Here is a 22534-nt window from a genome sequence, read left to right on the forward strand (position 1 = left end):
CCTTTCTCTCTCTGCTCTAGCCACCCTCCAGCCCCAGGACTTCTATGTTTGCTGTTTCCTTTCTGAAATGCCTTTCCCCGGTATCTTCCTCGCTCCCTGCAGACAATCCTCAGAATGGTTTCCAAACTAGGACCACTGCCTCTCTCTGCTCCCTTACCCTGCTTTCTTTCTCTGCATGGTCATCATCACCATAGAGCAAACAAGACTGACAGCAAGACATCTGTTTGCAGTTGGAGGGAAGCAAATTCACTCATACATCATCAGTGAGAGTGTGAACTGACGTTGTCTGGAGAACTTTGGCCATGCTTTCAAATTAAACACAGACATACCATTTAACCCACCTCTGTTTCTACCACAGAGAAACTCCCAGATTATACATGTGGACATGTACAAAGTCTTACTGCATCATTGTTTATAGTATTGAAAACTTGGAAAAATACTGAAGAACATCAACAGGTAAACTAAGTGGACTAAAGTGTGGGAATAGTACTCAGCCCCAGAAATGGTGAGGCGGGCTTGTGGCACCTGCTGAAGTATCCGTGAGGTGCAGCGTGAAGGGCAAAAGCAAAGTGCAGAGCAGTAGGCAGAGTGTGAGCAACACTACCTACACTTCCACCTTGGGAATGTGACAGAGTAACCTCAAATCCTCCTGCTGGAATTCCTACAGATGAGGGGGAAACATGCAAATAGACTTCCGATGTGTAGCCAAGCTCTCCAGAGGTGACGGCAAGCCCTGGGGAGAAAAAAAATGAGACACTGACAACCAGAATGGGGAGCACCTGGGATGAGGCCACAGCTCCTGGGGCGTGGGGCTGTGTGTGCATGCATCTGCACACGTGTGCATATTGGTCTCCATAACCAACACAGGACAGGGATGAGGCCATGGACCCACAGGCAGGGAGCTGGAAGTGCAAGACCACCTGGGGCGGGCCTCTATGGAAAGGCAGGCTGAACAAAGCAGCCTTCCAAGGCAGGGCATTGAAGCCCTTGTGTGTCAGCCCAGGCTCAGCAGGGGTGGTGTCTCTGCAAGACTCTAGCACAGCTGCCCTTGAGGACACCATGGATAGAGTCTTGCACACATGTGTAGCCCAGGAACTGAGGCAGAAACACTAAAGACAGTCACCTGTGAGCAGAGGCTCAAAGGCCCGAGAAGAACACCCTGTCACTGGCCACGTGACATTCCTGCAGACGACCAGCTGTGCAGGTGATGGTTGCAGCCCACTCTGTTCCGAGAGTGCTACCTAGACAAATGGTGAGTCTCCAGAACCACCGCACAAAGCAGCCACCATCATCCTAGGTCTACAGATGAGCAAACCAGGCCACAGAAAGGATAAATAATTTCTCCAAGGTCACACAGCTATGAGCGGCAGAGCAGGGACTTAAACACAGCTGTCTCGCCCCAGAGCTGTGCTCTGACCCCCTCCACCATCTGCTTCACTGGGGAGGGGCTTTGCTAAAGAGGAGCATGAGCCACAATCACAATACACAAGGAAGTGATCTGCCGCAGTGATAGCCCAAAAGCAAGGCAAGAGAAGACCCAGGCAAGCTCTGCTGGGAGATCTAGGATAGGATAAGTATGTTCAGCGCTCAGGCATCCGGCTGTCTCACTAGAGATCTACAGCACTCCAGAGCCATCAGGGAATGAAGCAGAATGCCTGCTCTCCTAGGGCTTTCCTCCAGTGAAGGGCTTTGACTGCAGGTAATGGGCATCTAGGTCCGCAGGGTGCAGGCAGTATGAAACAAAGAAGAAACAGCAAGGCAGGCCGGGAGCCTGGACAGTCCCACAGGAGTGCTGCTGCTGGGAAAGGTGAGGAAAGTCCTTCTGTGGGACATTTGTCCAGCAAGCAAGGAAGCAAGGACTGAGCAGGGCACTGTCTGGAGGGAGAGTGCTAGGAAGGAGGGCATGACAGCAGTAGTGAAGACATAGAAGAAAGGATGCAACTGTGGGGGAAGGTGGGGCACCATACAAAAATAACAGATGCATTTCAACATGAGCCAAGTAAGTCACTGAAATTTGAATGAATGGATTTTAAAAACGTTTTTAAAGTAGCTAAGAGGGGCACCTGGGTGGCTCAGTGACTGAGCGTCTGCCTTCAGCTCAGGCCATGATCCTGGGGTCCTGGGATCGAGTCCCGCATCGGGCTCCCAGCAGGGTGCCTGCTTCTCCCTCTGCTTCTCCCTCTGCCTATGTCTCTGCCTCTCTCTGTGTGTCTCTCATGAATAAATAAATAAAATCTTTTTTAAAAATGTAGTTAAGGACACTAGGGATAGTGTGAAAAAGGCCCAGCAAATGTCTATGCTTTCCAGAAAAGGAGCAGAAGGAGCACGAGGGAGAGAAAAATACTAGAGAAAGTCACGGCAGTGAATTTTCCAGAATAAGTAAAAGCGTTAACCCCTCAGATTCCATGAGCATGGATCCCAAGAAGTACAAACAAATATAAAGCCCTTCTGGATGTACGATAATAATATTGCAGAACACCAAAGACACCATTGAAATCAATGAGTGAGAAAAGACAGGTCGCCTGGAAAGGTAATGACACTCAGACCTACTACCACCTTCTCAACATGATAGCAGAATCCAGAAGCTAACCTTGTCTTTGAATTATTAAACAGCTTTGTCCAAAAGTAAGAACTTAAATCCAAAAGGAGGTACCAGGTACACAAAGGAAGGCAAGCAGAGACAGAGGCAAGCATGAGGGTGGATTTAAACAACCATCAATTATGTAAAGTAATAATAATGGTTGCAAACGAGGACTGCCTCTAGCCACACTTGATGTTTCTTTCCTGTGAAAGAAATTTAAGTAGTGTGGTTTCGGGCCTCTCTCCAGACTTCCTCCTCCTCACCTGTCTGATCCCTCAATCTGGGAAGAATGACAGCCCAGCTCTGCCTTCCTCCTCCTTCTACACAGTGAGTACCTGAGTACTCCTTCTACACAGTGAGAACCTAAGTACTCACTCTATAGTGTGCTAAGTCTTACCTGAGCAGGTGTCTACATGGAGAATCTTCTCCTGCTGCGGCCTATGACCGGGTAAGTCTTCCTGTTTCCAGGATTGGAGTTATGCGCTACCATGGACTAAATGTTTGTGTCCCCCAAAATTCATATGCTGAAGCCATAACCTTATTGTGATGGCATTTACAGGTAGGACCTTTGGGAGGTGAGAGATGTTAGTTGAGGTCATGAGGGTGGGGCCCCCACAATAGGATTAGTGCCCTCTTAAGAAGGTGATGAGACCAGAGCACACTGTCTCCTTGTGCGGACCCCAAAGAAGAGCTATATGAGAACACACTAAGAAGACAGTCATCTCCAAACCTCACCAACAACCAAGACAGCGCCCTGATCTTGGACTTGCTCCCCTGGAGCTGTGAGATGGATGTCTGCTACGTAAGCCATCAGTCTGTGCATATTACTACAGAAGCCTGAGCTGACCGAGACACTACGCCCATTTGGCTTGCCCACTATGCTGATCTTTCCAGTTGGACTCTAGCAGAAATCTAGCAGGAATAAAGGTGATATTTTGACCTCAATTCTTTTGGTGGTTTTATTCCAGAAATTGTTGAGAGTCTGAGTGGGAGAGAGAAAGGCCATACATCAGGAGCACTTTCCTGTAATGAGTATCTTGGGGGCATATCAGGATCAGAAAAAAACAGAAATATTATACAACAAATGCATGAGAGGCAAGAAGGGGCAGCCAAAGATAGGGTGCTGGCTCACCCTGGTGCTGTGTAGGGGGACAGTAGAGATTTTGAGTCACTTTGGGCTTTACGAGGCAAGCATCAATGCCCAAATGTGATAGTTAAGTACAGTCAGCTACAGTCTTTGCCCAAATGTCACCTTCTCAATGACACCTGTCCTTTATTTGATTCTGTGACCTCTCCATCCCCATACCACTTATTCTCCAAATCTTCCTCCATTATATATAGATATATATAATATATATATAATCTCATTTATCACATTGATGTTTATATCCCCCCTAGAACATAAGACTATGGGGCTGGGATCTCTGGCTCATTCAATTACGGATCTCATAGCCCCAGAACAGAGACCCATCAAATATTGCAACCATCTGTTGAGCAAATGGATGAAGGGAAATAAAATATATAAATGCAACCCAATGAGGGGGTGAGGATCCCATCAAAACTGTAAAACGTCAAAGACAAGGATCTGAAAAGCAGTCAGAGAGAAAAGACAACTTACTTACAGGAACAACTATGCTGACAACAGACATCTCAACTGTGCACCAGCTGGCGCCGGAAGACAGCATGGCAGTGACAACACAGAGCTGTAGAGAGAAAGCCACTGTCAATCTAGAAGAACCTAGTAAAATAAAGATACTTCTAAACAAACAAAAATTGAGAAGGCTTACCGTGAAAAGACCCTTTTCCTCAGTAAAGGAATTTATAAAGAATATACTTCAGAGATTAGGACAATGATCTTAGAAGGAATGTCTGAGACACAAGTAGCTCTTTTTTTTCTTTTTTTTCTTTTTTTTTTTTTTTTGGCATTGACAAAACATTTTTTCTTTTTCCTTTTTTTTCCTTTTATTTGTTTTTCTAGTCCAAGTATTGGAGGGCACCTGGCTGGCTCCATGTGACTCTTGATCGGTGGGTGTCCTGAGTTTCAGCCAGCACCATTTCTTTTGTTTCTTGTTTGTTTGTTTGTTTGTTTGTTTGTTTCACAGAGAATTAACCAGCTCCCAATTCTTTTCATATCTAGTTTTTTATCCTCTGGCAATCTTGACTTTTTAAAAGAAATGTAATCCCCACCCTCTGTGTTTCTTCTATACCATAACATTTAGTATTCATTTTATTTACTCAACTAACACTCATTGCAAGAGCTCAGTTGACATTAGCAATGATGATGCTGATGATGGTAAAGATGATGATGGTTGTAGTTATTATGATGGTGATGATGATGATGTGATGATGGTGATGGTGATGATAATGGTGATGATGATGGTGGTGATGGTAACAACTGTAATAATAGTGCTGTGTACTTTATAATCACTGCATCAGTTAATCCTACACCCATTCTAGGAGTAAACAGAGTTTTAACAAATTAAACCACTTGCCCAGCTGACACAGCTTACAGCTAGTCCTGTGTGACAGCAACATTAGGATTTAACCAGTAAAGTCTATTACCAACCAATCCACTTAAAGTTGTAAGAAATGCCCAGACAGGCTTTCCTTGCAATACCTTCATGCTAGGTTAATCTATAATGGGAATCATAAGCATCATTCCAGTGATGATCAGCCAGTCATTTTCTCTCCAGACAATTTAACCAGGGGAGAGTTGCTGTGAGTCTTATCAAATGCAATCTTGAAAACCCTGGTTTAAGCTCTTCCCTGACAAGAACCTCCTTCCATGGGGCTGCTGAAAGACTTTGTTGGAGTTTCCAACAAGAAATCAGTTTGTTTACCCAATTTTCTCTCAAAACCTACTGAGCCCCCTCTCACACAGCTGGCTGCAGGTAGTAATGGATGTGAAGTCCCAAGGTCTCTGTGTGCCAGTCTGCCTGGATCCCTGAGCTTCCCTGCACCTGCTTTGTAGTTCCAATATTTTGAAATCTATGTCTGGAACCCTTAGCTTCCCTACAATATCTGAGCTAAGACCCTTCTGAATGTGAAGTCAAATATTTGTGCTTTCATTGACTCCTAGCTATGATTGTTTCTGCTTAAGGCCACCCCAGAGAAACACTTCTAATATCCCCTCCAGTCTTAGGGATGCTCCTCACCATCCACCTTCCTGGTCAGAACCCCATGGGGCTTTAAGCCAACTCATCCTAACTATGTAATCCCCTCTCCCTGATACCCCAAGAACTCATAAGAAGGCTCAAAGCATTCCTACAGAGGGTGGAAGTATAGCCATTGGAGCTGACTCTCAGGTAGTTCATTTTGATCAGTCTTGCAATGGGAGCAATACCTGGTCCCTTCCCTCAACAGGGACATCAAAGCATGATTATGTACATTCAAATATGGTAGATAGCAATACACAGGTAAAATAGTAAGATGGAAATATGGGCAGGCTTGTGGGCTCACTTCCCTTTTTAGTGTCAAGGTCAACTCACGGTGATAGGTAAGAATGCAAGGTCATTAGCTAGGCTAGGGAAGATGTCTGGGGGTAAGTAGGACCCAAGATGGCCCTTGAAATGGAGTCAGTTTTGGAAGAGCATAAAGTCGACAGCATAGAGGGAAGAGGACAGGTTGACTCTCTCTACCAGGGTCTCTCTTGTGAACCAAAACTACCTTCATGCAGTTTCTCCAAATGTAGTCTGTAGTATATTGCCCTGAGATGCCAAATTGTTTCTCCAGTGAAACAGACTTTGGAGATTCTTCACACTGCCTGTCCCTCATGGAAGTCTATAGCACATTATACCATATGTGTATGTTATAGGATACGTGCATGCTAAAGATTCTGAACAATCTTGCAGGAAAGAGAATGGCTTAGCTGTTGCATCCAGCACTTCTTAAACTGTCACTAGCAAGTATTTGCTGGGTACTGATGGTGTACCAAGCACAGGATCTGGGGCAACCGCAGTGAATAAAACAAACTCTTGCCACCCAGAACTTGTTTGCTGGAGGGAGATGTGCAATCAGAGGTAAGGCTTGCTTTTGAAAAACAAAGGAGAGCAAGGAGTAATGGATCTTCTCTTTCAGCCAGGGTGTGTAGACCACCTCTCTGAGGAGCAGAGCCTGAATAAAGCGAGAAAGAAACTATGTGACATCTAGGAGACCATGTCCCAGGCAAAGGGATTCTGAGGTGGGAGGCAGCATTGAGCTTTGCCTACTGAGAAACAAGTAGGAGACCCATAGGGCTGGAGTCAGGTGCTGGGGAGCATGATATGAAATGAGATCAAATAAGAAACAAGATAAGGCGAGAGTTTGGAACATGGGTACCTTCAGCATTGGCAGAGACTTTCAGTCACTTGACTCACAAGCTCACTGAGCAAACATTCATTGAGAGTTTCCTCTATGCCTGACACTGTTGGAGCCCCTGGGGATGTGGGATACTGTAGTGAATAAAACAAGCATTAACAGAACTTTCACACTGCAGATGGCATGTCTTGCTCTGGAATCTGAGGGACTTTTCCATTGAGACTGCTGTAAACTCCCCACATGTATTTTCCACCACAGAAACCTCAACTCTCATAGAGTCTTCCGTGTCATGTGGCCCATGTAGTAAGCTACTGGCACTACAGTCTGGACCTACTACACAGCCCTTTCTTACCTTAGGCCCCACTCAAAGTTGGCAGCTTTTCATGTCTCTCGCCAAAAAGGAATACACAGATCATTCCCAAGTGAGGAATATGCCCCCTCCACAACCCAGGAGGCCTACCAAGCATTGCACCCTCTCCTTACTTGTGGGAGATGTGAGCTGCAATTATCTGTTCTTTATCTCGCAAGGACTATCTTGGCAAGACTCAGGCCCTAAGATACCACTAATGCAGTGGGGCCCCTGAAACGTTGGGGGGTTTTCTCTCACCTCTGGAGTGCACATACCTCATCAAGGCCACCAAAATAGTTGCCACTAATTACTCATTTTGTTTGAGTGACATGAAGCCATTGATTGACTGGACCAATGTGATGTTTTGCAGAAATAAAACAGTTTTGTAGACGGTCCACATACTTTGGGAGCTATTATTATGTCAGGGCAGAAAATACAAAGTGCTGAGAAAAGACTGAAGAGTATACTGTAGCCTACCCATGTGGATATAAACTGCTTCTCATATCTCCTGATAAGGAATGAAAAGACCACATTCAGCAGATCAATGACTGCACCCAGCTGCATGGGACTGTGTCCACCTTCTCCAGCCAAGATGCCAAACCCAGCACAGTGGCACAATCAGGTCCATTGCTCAGCTAAGTCTGCAGCTGTCCACAGGTGTCCCCCAGGGCCCATCTGACTTTCGTGTACTGGGTTGTTGAATTAGACGTGGACTTGATGGGGGCTGCCCCTGTATCCATTAGGTTTTTGTGGATGGCTGTCATTCCCCAAGATATGGCACTGGTTTTGATTCATTATCTTGACCAGCATTCCAGAGACTTCTACACTGTCTTCCTTGCTATAATAGCTTTTACTCTGAAGCTATGGAGCAAATTGGGGATTTAACGAATCCAAGTATGTCCACTCCAGTTGTGAACTGGGAAATCAGGGAAATGATCACCAGGTAAGTCCATGAACCGAGTGGAGGGGTATCATTAAAATGTGTTTCTGTAAGGGAGTGAGGAAATGGAATTGAACTATGCAGTTGCAACATTATCCACCTTATTTCTGATTGAAACATCCTATTTTTAGCTTCTTTAACAATAAGATTGGGTGTCAGTGGAGCCTCACTGGCCTGGGGACAATTCCATCACTGTGGTGACTTTGCATATCCCTGCCATGAACCAGGACTCAATAGATGTCTTCTCAGATAACAGCTTCATATCCATTCCTTCCCAGTTTCAGAGGTCACCTTTCCCGGAACTTCTCTGTCCTTCTCATTTGCTGACTGCAGCAGAGAGAAGGAAGGACATTCCAGAGGAGCCAGTCCTATCAATAAACGCTGGGTGGCTGGTGCTGAACAGCATGTTTGGGGCACAGAGACCAGCCTGCCTACCCAGGCCTCCTTCAGAATGCTCCTTGACGTCCATCTGCTTGTTCTCTGGGGCTCCCCAGCTGCAGTGACTGTCTCGGCCAAATCCAGATCAGAGCAATTAACTGGATAATTGCTCTAATGAGAGCACAGAATGAATCACCAGGACCAATCTCACCCCAGAAAAATTAAATGGCTAAACTGCCTGTCTATAGCTCTTTGGGGCTCCAGCAACTTCCTCTGTGATCTCCATGGGCCTTCCCAGGAAGATTTGATACTCGGACACTAGAAGAATTAACAGATAAATGTGATGATAGGATTTTATTATACGGTTATGAGTTTGGGGAATAGTGATAATCAAGACAGTGCTGGAGGAGAAACCATGGTGTACAGTACATAAGCACAGATTTTAGTGTCAGACTGCCTGAAATAGAATACTGGATCTGCCATGACAGAGTAAGGACCTCCAAAAATCTACTCCTACATAAAAGCAATGAGAACAGGGGGAAAAATTGTCCAAGTCAGTTTTTTAAAACTGTGGAGACTACCAAAATTTTGTGACAATTCCAGGAAAATTTATTCAAGAAAAATGACTAAATCTTGGTAAGAACTGTGAGCTTTGTGGCATTTTAACTTGCCCTCTCCTCAAACACATAGGCTTCAAAATTAACAGCCTTCCAATCATGGTAGCTGTAAAAACCAGCAGCCTGGCAGTCACTGGAGAGGGAAAACAGATTTGGAGCTCCCTAAAAAGCCCCAACCCAACGGATGGTCCCTAACTGGCCTGTGAGCTCCCTGGAAAAGCTCCATTCCCACTGTCTGTATCCAACCTGATACAGACATCACTCAGTGATAACGGCCTTATATCCAGGGGCTGTTCAACATTGCAGCTGCTGGAGATGGAGATGGTGTTACCAAGTGATCTGATGAGAGGTCAATGAGAAAACGAACTACGGGTGGTGGAAGGGGAGATGGGCAGGGGTGGGGGTGACTGGGTGGCGGGCACTGAGGTGGGCACTTGACAGGATGAGCACTGGGTGTTATTCTGTATGTTGACAAATTGAACACCAATAAAAATAAATTTATTTAAAAAAATTTTAAAGGAAAAAATGGGAAATGAGGACAGAGGTGTTTTTTTGTTTTGTTTTGTTGTGGTGGTGGTGGGGGTTTTTGTGTTTTTTGGTTTTTTTTTGTTTTTTGGGGGGTTTTTTTGGACAGAGGTGATTTAAAGCTCTGGCATATTCCTAGGAATCTAAAAGGCCACACACATGTGCAGGGCTGTGTCATGCCTGGGGAGTGTTGGAAAGGTCCTTTTCTCTCACTGGCAGCTGGTGCTCAGACTCTGCACAGGCAGGAAGTGAAAGGCTAAAGCAGAGTTGCAAATTTCCTGCCCAGGCATTGAAGACATGCCCCAGCACATGCATAAAAGCCCCACAGCAAAGGCCAGGCGATTTATTGATTCAAGTCATTTAAGAGAATCTCTGTCAAGTCATTAGCTGCCCATGAAGCTAATCAAGCAGACACTTCACCAGCCACAGACAACAAAAAAATACAGATTTGGTCCCAAAAAGTCAGTTCACAAATAGCACCAAGAATAAACCTGGGGGGGGGGGGGGGAGTGTTCTGATTTACAGAGTTGTCACATTAATTATTCCAAATGTCAAGTACTCAACAAAAGGTTACAAGACATGCATCTCAGCCAGAAAGCACGGCCAATACACAGGAATAAAGGCAGTCAATAGAGACTTTATTTATGAGAGGCCACAAGGAAATTCCTAAACAGAGTTGTTTATTATTATTATTATTACTACTACTACTACTATAAGTTATTAGAAATATTTTTACAGGGATCCCTGGGTGGCGCAGTGGTTTAGCGCCTGCCTTTGGCCCAGGGCGCGATCCTGGAGACCCGGGATCGAATCCCACGTCAGGCTCCCAGTGCATGGAGCCTGCTTCTCCCTCTGCCTGTGTCTCTGCCTCTCTCTCTCTCTCTCTCTGTGACTATCATAAATAAATAAAAATTAAAAAAAAAGAAATATTTTTACAGGTCTAAAGGCAACCACAACTAAAGAATTAAAGGAAAATAAGATAACAATGTCTCACTAAAGACACAATATCAAGGCTCATGGGTGGCTCAGTCAATTAAGCAATCAACTCTTGGTTTCAGCTAGGTCATGGTCTCAGGGTTGTGGCATCAAGCCCTGCATCAGGCTCTGCACTCAGTAGGGAGTCTGCTTGAGGATTATCTCCTTCCCCTTTAGACCATTCTCCAGCTCTCTCTCTCTCAAAAATAAATAAATAAATCTTTTTAAAATAAAAATAGACACAATATCAGTGCAGGTATAAACTGTAAAAAATATAACCAAATAGAAATTTTGGAGTTACAAAGGTATAGTGATTGACATGAAATTTCACTAAAGGGCTTCAACATCAGATTTGAACTAGCAGAAGAAAGAATCAACAAACTTGAAGGCAAGTGGTTAGGATTATCCCGTCCAAGGAACAAAGAAAAACTCGTGGCATACTACCAAGCACACCAACATGTGTATAATGGAAATCCCAGAAAGACAGCAGAGGCACAAAGGAGGGAAAAAATTCTGAAAGTAATGAACAACAACAACAAAAAATCCCCAAATGTGGTGAAGATGTCAATCTAAACACCAAGAAGCTCAGCAAACTCCCAAGTAGACAAAATCAAAGAGAACCACAGGTGGATACATTATGGACCAACTGATGAACATCAAGTACAGGAATCTTGAAAGGAGCAAGATCAAGGCCACATGTTGCACACAAGGAGTCTTCACAGCTGGCTTCCCATCAAAACCAGGGAAGCTGGAAGGCAAGGGGGTGACATAGTCAAAGTCCTGAAAGAAAGAAACTGCCGTCCAAGAATTCTATATCAGGCTAAACTAACCTTCAGAAAAGGAGAAATTAAAACATTCCAAGATAAACAAAACAAAAAAATGGAATGAATTTGTTGCTACCAGACCTTCCCTATAAGATATATTAAGGACTCCTAGAGGGAGTCCTCTAGGCTGAAATGAGACAGTAACATAAATCTATCCAAAGAAACAAGGAACACCAATAAAGGTAAATGCTAAAAGGTAAATATAAAGGCCTTTACAAAATATAAAGACAATATTTGTCATGACTCTTATTCTCCTATGTCATCTAAAAGGACCCCATAGCACAATGATTGCAAAACCTTGTTGATTGGCTTGTAATGTCAAGATGTAATTTGTATGACAATGTTAACACAAAGGAAGGGGCAGGAAATAGAGCTATATTGAGAGAAGCTTTTGTGTGCTATTGAAATTAAGGCAGTATTAATTGGATTAAGGTTGTTTTAAGTTAAGATGTTGATTGTATCCCCCAGGGCAGTGACTTAAAGGATTATGCACCCCACATATCCATCTCAATAAACATAGAAAAGTATTTGGCAAAATAAAACACCCTTTCCTAATTGAAAAACACCTGAGACGCCAGAAGGAAATTACCTCAACCAAAGAAAGGGAACCCCAAAAAAGAAAAAACCCAGGTAACATACTTAATGATGAAAAATGGAGTGCTTTTCTCTTAAGTTCAGAAGCAAGCAAGGATGTTCATTCTCATCCCTCCCATTGAACGTACTAACTGGAGATGGTTGCCATGGCCTTTATGCAAGAAAAAGAATTAAAAGACTTCTGGATGGTAAAGGAGAAGTAAAACTGTCCCTATTTGCAAATCATATGCCCTTGTAGATAGAAGAATCCTAAGGAATATACAAAAAAAAATATTTATAACTGAGTTGAGCAAGATTGCAGGATATGGGATGAATATACAAAGTCTCTAGCCAGGCTAAACAAGAGAGAAAACCCAAATGACTCATGTCAGAAATGAAAGTGGATTCTCACTGCTGATCTCACAGACATTAAAAGTATAATAAAGGAGCACTACAAACAACTCAGTGCCCACATGTTGGGTAATTGAGATGAAGGGGACTGATTCCTTGAAAGACAATCTACCAAAACTCACATAAGGTGTATGGTGAGTTTTTAGATACATCAAAAACACAATCCAAGAAAGAAAATTTTGATAAGTTGGACTTTCTCCAAACAAAATCTTCTACTCTGCAACAGATACTGTTGACAACAAAGAGAGCCACAAGTGAAAAAAAAAATTACTTGCAAAAGATTTATCTGATAAGGAATGTTATCCAAGATATACAAACTCTTTAAACTCAACAGTAAGGAAATGAGCAACCTAATTTAAAAATAAACAAAAGATTTGAATGCATATCTTGCCAAAGAAGATAAACAGGTGGGAAGTAAGCATATGTAAAGCTGCTCAACATTATAGGTCATCAGGGAATCACAGATAAGACAACAATGGAGTATCACTACACACCTATTTTAGAATGACAAAAATCTAAAATTCTGATGATACCAGATGCTGAAGAGGATGTGGATTAATTTGATATAGATCCAAAATTCAATGTAAAGCTACAATTGTGAAACATTTAGGACAAAACATAAAAGAAAACCTTCATCACATTGTGGCTGGCAAAGATTCTTTAGATAATATGTAAAAAAAAAAAAAAAAAAAAAAAGCAAACCATACCAGATAAAAATGATAAATTGGCCTTTTTCCAATTCAAACTTCTGCTCTTTAAAAAATACTATATTTTTTAAACTTTTTTTTAAATTTTTTTTTTATGATAGTCACACACAGAGAGAGAGAGGCAGAGACATAGGCAGAGGGAGAAGCAGGCTCCATGCACCGGGAGCCCGAAGTGGGATTTGATCCCGGGTCTCCAGGATCACGCCCTGGGCCAAAGGCAGGCGCCAAACCACTGCGCCACCCAGGGATCCCCTAAAAAATACTATTAAGAAAATAAAAGGACAATCAGTATTTAGGGATGGTGGGGGAGATCACAATATACATATATCAAATAAAAACTTGAATCCAGAATATATCTATTTTTAAACCCTCACAATTCAATACAAGAAAAGAACGCGATTTTTTAAGTGGGCAAAAAATGTGAACAGAGATATGTAGGTGTCATATGAGCACATAAAAAGCTCAACTTTGTTTGTCATCAGAGAAATACAAATGAAGACCACAGTGGAAATACCACCATGGGTTTATATTGGGTAAACTTAAAGCCTTTCAATACCAAGTGTTGGCAGAAATATGGAACAGCTCAGACACTCATTCTCATTGACAGGAGTATGAAATGATAGAACCAGGCTGGGACAGCGCTCACCAGGTTCCTAAAAACCTGACCATACTTACAATATATCCCCAAGTTCCAATGACAGGTATTCACACAAGAGAAATGAAAGTCTCTGCCGACACAAGGACTTTACTTGAGTGCTTGTCACATCCTTATTCATCCCAGCCAAACGCCACAGGCAACCCAAATGTCCACCCACAAGTGAATGAGCAAGGACACTACAATAGTCACCAGGGAATGCACTCAGCAGAAAAATGGAACCAGCACAACAACATGGAGGAACTCAAAATGCTGCCCTGGGGGAAAAAAGCAAGCCAGATACTGAAAATCACATTATGTGTGAGTCTTGCTACAGATCTTTGCATCATTGTATCTTACAGCTGTGCTATCTGAGCACAGGGGAGGATGGGGCAGTGTCAGTTTTCCAGGGCCTGGCCCAAGTGCCAGGGAGAGTAGCCATCTGGAGAAAAACAAAAAAATTAGATCTCTACTGCACATATTCCACTGAAGTAAATTCAGATGAATCAAAAATGTAAATAAGAATGTTTAAAACAGGAAAAAACTGTTTGTACAATATTTGGTTATGTAAAAATAAAAATTTTCTGCGAGGCAAAACAAAAGCATCAGAAGAAAAGTCAAAAGACAAATGTGGACTGCAATATTATAAAAGAAACAAAGGATGGGAGGGAGGATCAGAGGGGGAAAGACTTCATTTCTATTACAGATAAGGGCTAATTTCTTTAATGCATGAGGAGCACCTAAAAATCTATAACAAAACAACCAACCGCCCACAGAAACAGGAGATGAAAGCTCATTGAAAAAGCAGCACAAGTGGTTCTTAAACATAGTGAAGATTTTTTTAACCTCACTCCTAGTTAGAGAAATGCATTTTCAGTATGATGTAGACAATAGTCAAAAACAAGGAAACATGGGATAGAGACCCCACCCTCCCCGCCCCATCAGATGTGCCGGGCAAAAGTGTGTCACCATCTGGTGACAACCTCTCTGCCAGTCGATGGAGAGTGCACCTACCATCTTACCCAGAAACCTACTTCTGAGTGCTTACCCTTCGAATTTTAGTCACTCAAGAACAGAAATATTGTGTGCACAAGACTCTTCCTTGTGACAGCAAAAGATTACAGAAATAACATGAATCTCCATCAATGGAGGATCAGTTGAAGGGTTATGATACATCCATAGGAAGGACTGCTTGGCTACTGTTGAAATAACCATGTGACTGTGTTTAGCTGTGGAGGGATCTCAAAGACCCTGGGAAGAGCAGGGTGAGGCAGAGGCTGTGGCGCCCTGCCAGCTTGCAGAAGAAGGAAGGACAGACAGTCAAAATCGGCATGCCTGCCCACCCTGACACCCTTGACTGCCTTGGACATTTTCAGCCAAGAACCCAGAAAGAAACCCATAAGACATCTGGGAGCCTGAGGGACACAGACGAAGATAGACTCTGAGCTGTGTGCCCTTTGTATGATTTGCATTTGGATTGTGTGCATAAAACAAAGCAAAACCACTTATGTGGAAGCTACGAACTCTGGCAGGGCCTCTTGGCTGCTGGTTCCACATGAGGGGTCCAGGGCCAGTACACTGTTCTTTACAGATCTCTAATGAGAAAGGCTCAAGGGGCTGCTGCGACAGGAGCTATGCCAGTCTGAGCTTTGCCCTGCTAGTCTCAGACCGCCCTCTCCGGCATTTGGCTTATTTTTTCTCTCCTCCTGCCAATAAACACAGCTGAGCAGGAAAACATCACCTCCTTCCCTGTGGCTCTTCTCAAACCAATGAAGCCTCTGCACCACATGAAGTCCCTCCTGTTTGTGAACCGTGCCCTCTAGTAAATACAGGCGGGTACCACGATGCCATGATTCGCTACCATGACCGGACCCAAAGATGTGATTCATCCTACAATAGATGGAGGATGCTGGCATGAAGAAGTCTGTCTCAGAAATAAGCATTGTTCACAAAGTTGCTCAACCCAACAAGGATTACATTTTGATGAGAAAGATCATCTGTTTTTATTCCAAGAGACTTATAAGAATCACATTACAATTCCATAAGCTCTTGGTAATATCTTAGGAGAGCTGGTAATACATTTTCCTGCTCTGCTAAGTTTCTACAATAATACACTCAAGTGTTAATACTTTGGAAGCTTCAAGGAAAACTTGTGCAATTATGGTGAAAACAGTTGTCGTGATTTCTACAGAGAGCACAGCTGTCAGGTACAAGAGAACATTTCAAAACATCTCCTCCAACACCTGTGTTTATTTTTAAATGTATGTATGTTTTCACTGGGGAATAAAGAAACAGAGGAAAACACATCAGACAGAGCTGACATACAGGGGCTTTGAATCAAATTGTTTGACAGTTGCCCACCTCACCAAACACTGGAAGCACACCCCAGTTAGGAAGTAATTATTTATTAGATCAAAATCTGGTCATTAACAGAAGTAAGACCACAGAGCCATAGACAATGCAGGTCTGGAGCAGCAAAGGGGAATTGGTGTTTTTCAGCTGACCCACCTGGGTCCAAAGACAAGAGGACTGTGGGCAAACATGACAGCTGTGATCCCATCTGGCCATTTGATGGATGTCCCAGTAGGGGAGCCACAATTATTCCCACTTTTAAGGTGAGCACGAGCTCCTTCCGGCTCTTTCCAGGGTCATTGGAAGAAGGGCTTCCAACTGTCCAGGCACAGAGATCGTAATCTGCCAGTAGGGTGGGCCTCATCTTGTCACTGCTCATCCGTCTGGGCAGGTATTGCTTTTTAATTTAAGTTAATTTAGGGGGAAGTCCATCCTGAAGCCCTTTGGTCAACTTGGAAAAGGGGCCAGTGAACAAAGGACCGGGTGTCACTGTCCTTCGAAGCCCATCAATGGGCCTGACCACAGACCGGGGTCCTGCAAGGGGAGATAGGAGGACAGAGTAAGAGTCCCTTCCTCAAGCCTGGCTCCTGCTGGCTTTCCTTCACCTCCTCTTCTCTGTCTTGACTTGGGCTCTTTCCTACAGCATGAGACGCAGTGTGGGCTTGATTGCCACCAGAATCAGGTTCAAATCCATCCTTGCCAAAGTTCTAAACTTCAGTGAGCTTAGGTCTCCTTATCTGCTAGAACGAATTGGGAGTAGGGGTTAGTAGCATTACATTTAGTCCTGTTAATTAAAAATGTGCTATGAAATATCATATGTTGAGAAGACATCTCTCTGCAGCTTAATGAACAGCAATAAAGCAAACAGTGAAGAAACCTCACCAGGGCTGCTCTGCAGCCTCCTCATCCCTGAAGCCCATGTCCCTCTGCATTCTGTGTCCCTCTGCTTCCCTTCTTCTCCAATCCATGCACAAGTCCTAAACAACACGCAGTTCCCTTGTGCAAGTGTCTGAATCTCATGCAAGTAGAGTCCTGTACCATTCTTCTGTAATTTGCTTTATTTTTATTTTTATTTTTTTGCTGAACATTATGAGTTTCTAAAACTTTTCCTGAAACACTTGCAAAGTTACAGAACCATTGCAGGAACAGCGCAGGTTAAGTACCAGATGCCTTTTACCCAGATCTGCCGGTCACCTTCTGTGTATACACGTGTATGTGAATGTGCATGTATGTGGTTTTCCAAATTATTTCAGAGTAAGGTACACACATCATGCCCCTTGTGCATTTCCTAAAGAAAGGAATATTCACTTACGCAACCACAGCCCAGTTACTAAATCTGGAGAATTTAATTATGGGGGCAATGTTTTTATCAACTCTGCAGTCCCTGTTCCAGTCCTGCTGGTTCTCCCAGGTATGTGCTTTATAGTATCATCCTGTCCATTTGGGATACAATGCAGACTGCAGGCTGAGTTTACTGCCCATATCTCTTCAGGCTCCATCACTGGAACAGCTGCTCAGTCTTGCTCTGGTTCTCACAACATTGATATTCTTGAAGATGGGCAAGTGATTCCATGGGATGGTCCCACCTGGGATCCTCTGGCACCTCTGGGTGCTCAGATTCAGATTGTATGTGCCCGACCAGGACACCACCCACATGTTGCTGTGACTGTCCGGTTTCACCGCTGAAAGTGCACAAAGTCTACCTGCTTTCTCATTGGTGACACCAACTTGGATCACCCTTCTGGCTTCTCCACTGCATTGGTACCATTTTCCTCCACTATGTGGAGCACTTGGAGCCCACACAAATACCCCATCCCCACCAACCCTCCACCCAAACAGCATCCATTGATTAGTCTCCCCAAAACCCATGTTCACCATGGTTGTTGGGCAATGATGATGATGCTCTTCCTCCACACTTCCCTGCTAGAGTCTCTCTGTGGGCAAAAGCCCTCCTTCTTCCCTCACTGACTCACATATCTGTTCAACTATTAGATACCTACTTATTACCATCATGGACTTATACTCCATGGCTACTCTTACTCATCATGACGCTCCATGGCAGCCCAGGTGTCCTTTCTACAACATACCTGCCCCACTGATCTTTCATGGATGTCCCACCAGTTGACACTGAAAAATCCAGTTCCAGTCCAACCTGCTGGGATTTCCTTATCAGTATTCTCCATCATAGCTACTGTTAATTTTTATATCCTGTTTAAGAAATTCTTTCCTACCCTGAGGTCATAAAGATATTTTCTCTTATTATCCTTCTAAAGGTTTCCTTGGTTTTTCAATAAATCTGGGTCATTTTCCATAAAAAATTTAAGAAAATTGTCTAAAGACTATTAGAAAATCTGAATCAGTCAATATCCATTAAAGAAATGAGTAAATTTTCAGAAATCTGTCTTCCTGCCTCAAAGGACACCAAGGAGAGATGGGTTAGAGGCTACTTCTAACAAAGCAATGAATGAGTTATGCTAAGATTTAAAAACAATAATAGAGTTGCTTCAGACACCATAAGAAGAGAGAAAACTGCCTAACTCATTAGATAAGACTGGTATAAACTTGATGACAAAGCTTACAAAAACAGTAAAACCATAGATCAGTTTCAAGCACAAACATATACATAAAATATTTTTTAAATACATTAGTCAATCAAAGACAGCAGTGTATTTAAAAGAGATTTACACTTCATGACAAAGAAGGATACCCCTAGGAGATCAGAACATTTCAACATCCAAAAATCCTGTAATAGAATTAATATTTGCAATTAAAGAAGAGCCACCTATGGACATCTCCGTTGATATAGATGTTTGACCCCATCAGTAATCAAAACATACATGGGAAACAAAAATGAAATTTCTCCTACTTAATAGATCAACAAAAATTATAAATAGATTGTAAAATTTTTATAAAATGATGTGCTTTGTTGTAGCTGAAATAAACAGAAAAACAGAGCAACAAGAAAAAAAAACTGAAAAACTAGTGTCTGTGTTGGATACCATTTTGTTAACTATTGAAACATTCTCGGAGAAGGACAAACATTATATGGTCTCATTCATTTGGGGAATATAAATAATAGTGAAAGGGAATAGAAGGGAAGGGAGAAGAAATGGGTAGGAAATATCAGAAAGGGAGACAGAACATGAAGACTCCTAACTCTGGGAAACGAACTAGGGGTGGTGGAAGGGGAGGAGGGCGGGGGTGGGGGTGAATGGGTGACGGGCACTGAGGGGGGCACTTGATGGGATGAGCACTGGGTGTTATTCTGTATGTTGGCAAATTGAACACCAATAAAAAATAAATTTATTATTAAAAAAATAAAAAAGAAACATTCTCCAAACATATTTAATGGCTGCAGAACGAGAAGGCATGGTGATTGTTGACAAGCTGGGTATGGGCTGCTAAAACCTCCTCTCTGCACTCATTCACATGTTTAAATATTTTACAGCAGGGGACAGTTTCAGTTTTCCACGATGCAAGTTCTGAAGATGGTGGGTGGCTGCTGACTGCACAACAGGGTGATGTGCTTAATAGCCCCTGACCTGCACACTTGAGATGTTACATTATGTGTATTTTAGCACAATTGTAAATAAGTCCTTGGTAATAATAAAAAAATGTTAAAAAGTAGTCAGAGCCTGAGAACCCCACAGGCCAGTCATGGGTTTCTCTCTCGACATTAGAGTAACTCAAAAGCAGCACATGTAAAGCACCTGACAAGAATAGGCAGGCAGTCCGTGGCAGGAGTCCTGCCAGCAGACATCTGACCCTCCAGGGCAGCCATGTGCACCCTGTTGCCTGGCTCATGAAGCTCAGCAAGGGCCCTTTCTGGTGACTGACACATCAGGCCATACTCCAGCCATGGTCTGAGGCCACACATGCTTTGTTCACCCCCTGTTCTATGCTGCAACATCAGCGATTGCACTTCAGTCTTAGGGTGCAGTTTTTATGGATTTATATGGAACTACCTAAATGCTGTACCTAATTGCATATCACATCCTTTAGAATTACCCAGACTTCAGCCTCCCATTCCCCAGGGGACACTAGCAGGGCCACCAGTCACTGAGGTCATTGGCAAAGCACATCTGTCTTTCAACTTAAATTCTCAGGCAGGCCTCACCCTGCAGTGAGAAGGCTGAGCTGGACCCCCAGACCCCCAGACCCTCCTGTTTTGGAGCAAACACAAGATTTTGCCAGCTGGGCTCTCTTGCTTTCCTCATGGTGATCTCACATGGCCTTCTGGTGGCCTGGTGTCTGTCACCACACTCCTTGGATTATCCACCAGCAGTATCTCATAGTCAGACATGCTTCTCAGGGAGGGAAGGGCTCTTTCCTTTAATTAAAAGATGCCAACCTCCCAAGTTCAGTTTAATAAACTCCACATAATCCCCAAGCGGGCGTCTGGGAAAATTGTGTGCATTTCAAACTCTGTGTGTCCTTATTACACACGCTCGCAACTTGAAATGAGATGAGCAAGGGAGAGGATGCCAAAATTCAGGGCAGACGTTGCCTGTCAGGCTTGATAATCCTGCAGGACGTGTAGACACCACATGCTTGGCAGGAGCCCTGACAGGGTGACCTGTGGTTGCGCCACACTGGCCTTGTGTCCTCCAGGGTCCCTGCTCGGCTTCATTCATTAATTTCCAACCTCAAAGTCGACTCCGCCTGGATCTCAGTGTTGGCCCTTTACGTCTCATTTGTGGAGACCAGAAACACAGAAGCATCACCTCAAAGACAGGCAGGGAGGAGGTGGCCCCAAGGATGAATGGCAGGAATGAAATTAAAAACACCCTCTGGTGTGTTTGCTGACACTGCAGTCTTGGCAGTCATGAGAACAGAGGTCTCCACTCCTGGGGGCTTTTCACGAGTGTTCATTAAGGGACCGAAGAGTTCACATTTTCTCTAATTTTAAAGCACCCCTGGACACCAGGTACCCTGGTAATAATGTGCCATTGGACTGATTCCCAAATAAGCCACTGAGTATCATTCCCTCCAACCAAAGAATGTGTTGTGCTTTATAATAAAATTAGCATGATTTTGTGGCTGGTCAACTTCATTCATGAGCAAATGACTGTATTAATATGTACACGTGTATCGTCAGCTAAACCTTTATTTTAAAGACGCTTCAGCCTCGATTGTTCTATCCCGTGCTTCTCTTGAGATGTATCTGCACAATCAGAATGAATTAGATCAGACCCCATTGGATTCACACACACTTTCCCGGCCCTGAGAAAAGTGAACAAGGAAGGATTTGTTTCCTATCTCTGCTGCAAACAAATCACCACTAAGGGAATGGCTTAAAACAACACACATGGGTTATCTGACAATTCTGGAAATCAGAAGTCAGAAATGGATCTTACAGGGATAAAACTGAAGTGTCTGCAGGGGTGCATTCCTTCTGGAATCTGCAGGAGAAACCCTGTTTCCTTGTCTACTCCAGATTCCAGAGGCGCCTGCCTTCCTTGGCATGTAGCCCTTTCTCCCATCTTCAGAACGCACCCTTACAACCTCTGCTTCTGTTGTGACATCTGCTTTCCTGATGCCAATCCTCCTGCCTCCCTCTTACACCCTTGTGGTGACATTGGGCCACGAAGATAATCCAGGATAATCTCCTCATGGCAAGATTCTTGACTTAATCCTATCGACAAAGTCCTCTGTGCCAGGTAAGGTCACATATTCAGGGTCCAGGGACTAGGATGAGAACATCTTGGGGGGCTTGTTATCCAACCCACCACAGAAAGTAGCCAGCTGTTGTCACCTTGTGAGATCAGTACTGGGCTTTAGGTTTCCTGAATATTACCAAGTGTCTTTGTTTACCTGACTTTTCAGGAAAAAAAAATACATAAAATCAGTGTCTCTGCCCAGGTAGGTTAGCATGTCTGCAAAAACCACCAACCCAAAACTGTCCGTGACATGACTCAAGGTAATTTTTCACCCCACAAAGTCAGCTACACCACTCCAGGGTTGCCCTCCCCCTGGGCTGGCTCAATACCTCTTGGTACCATCCATACCCATCGATACCCCCAGCATCATGAAGGGAGGGCCAGGGCTTTGAGAACCTGCAATTCATGCTCTGGCTGAAGCCTCACCTCTGCCCACATGACCTTGGCCACAGCAAGTCACACAGCCACTCCTAAACTGAGGAGACCAGGAATGAAATCTTCCCACGTGGGCAGAAAGAGAAGAGAAACCAATTTTGGTGAAGGATACAAATGCCAAACAGGCTGGGTCCCGATGGCCTGACGTGGACAATAAGCTAGAGGCACAAGACAGGCACCGCACATGGTTTCTTCTGCAGCAAGAGCAGCACAACAAAGAATTTGGAAAATAAAACCAAAGCTCTTTTCTAGTTATATTGGAGATAAAAGGGAACTT

General features: G+C 43.6%; 1 long non-coding RNA gene across 2 annotated transcripts; it reads right to left on the bottom strand.

Moving 5' to 3' along the window:
- Positions 1–397: 397 nt before the first annotated feature.
- LOC144310480 (uncharacterized) lies at positions 398–22526 on the bottom strand. 2 transcript variants are annotated; one of them, XR_013376207.1, is made up of 3 exons: positions 22249–22512; positions 4204–4284; positions 398–733 (listed from the first exon to the last, which is right to left on the bottom strand). It is a non-coding gene; the product is annotated as an uncharacterized LOC144310480 (long non-coding RNA). The 2 variants fall into 2 exon arrangements; XR_013376206.1 differs by lacking the exons at positions 398–733; positions 4204–4284 and adding an exon at positions 16200–16899 and having other exon boundaries at positions 22249–22526.
- Between the last annotated feature and the right edge of the window lie 8 nt (positions 22527–22534).

This window comes from Canis aureus, chromosome 3 (genome assembly GCF_053574225.1).
Source record: "Canis aureus isolate CA01 chromosome 3, VMU_Caureus_v.1.0, whole genome shotgun sequence".
NCBI lineage: Eukaryota > Metazoa > Chordata > Mammalia > Carnivora > Canidae > Canis > Canis aureus.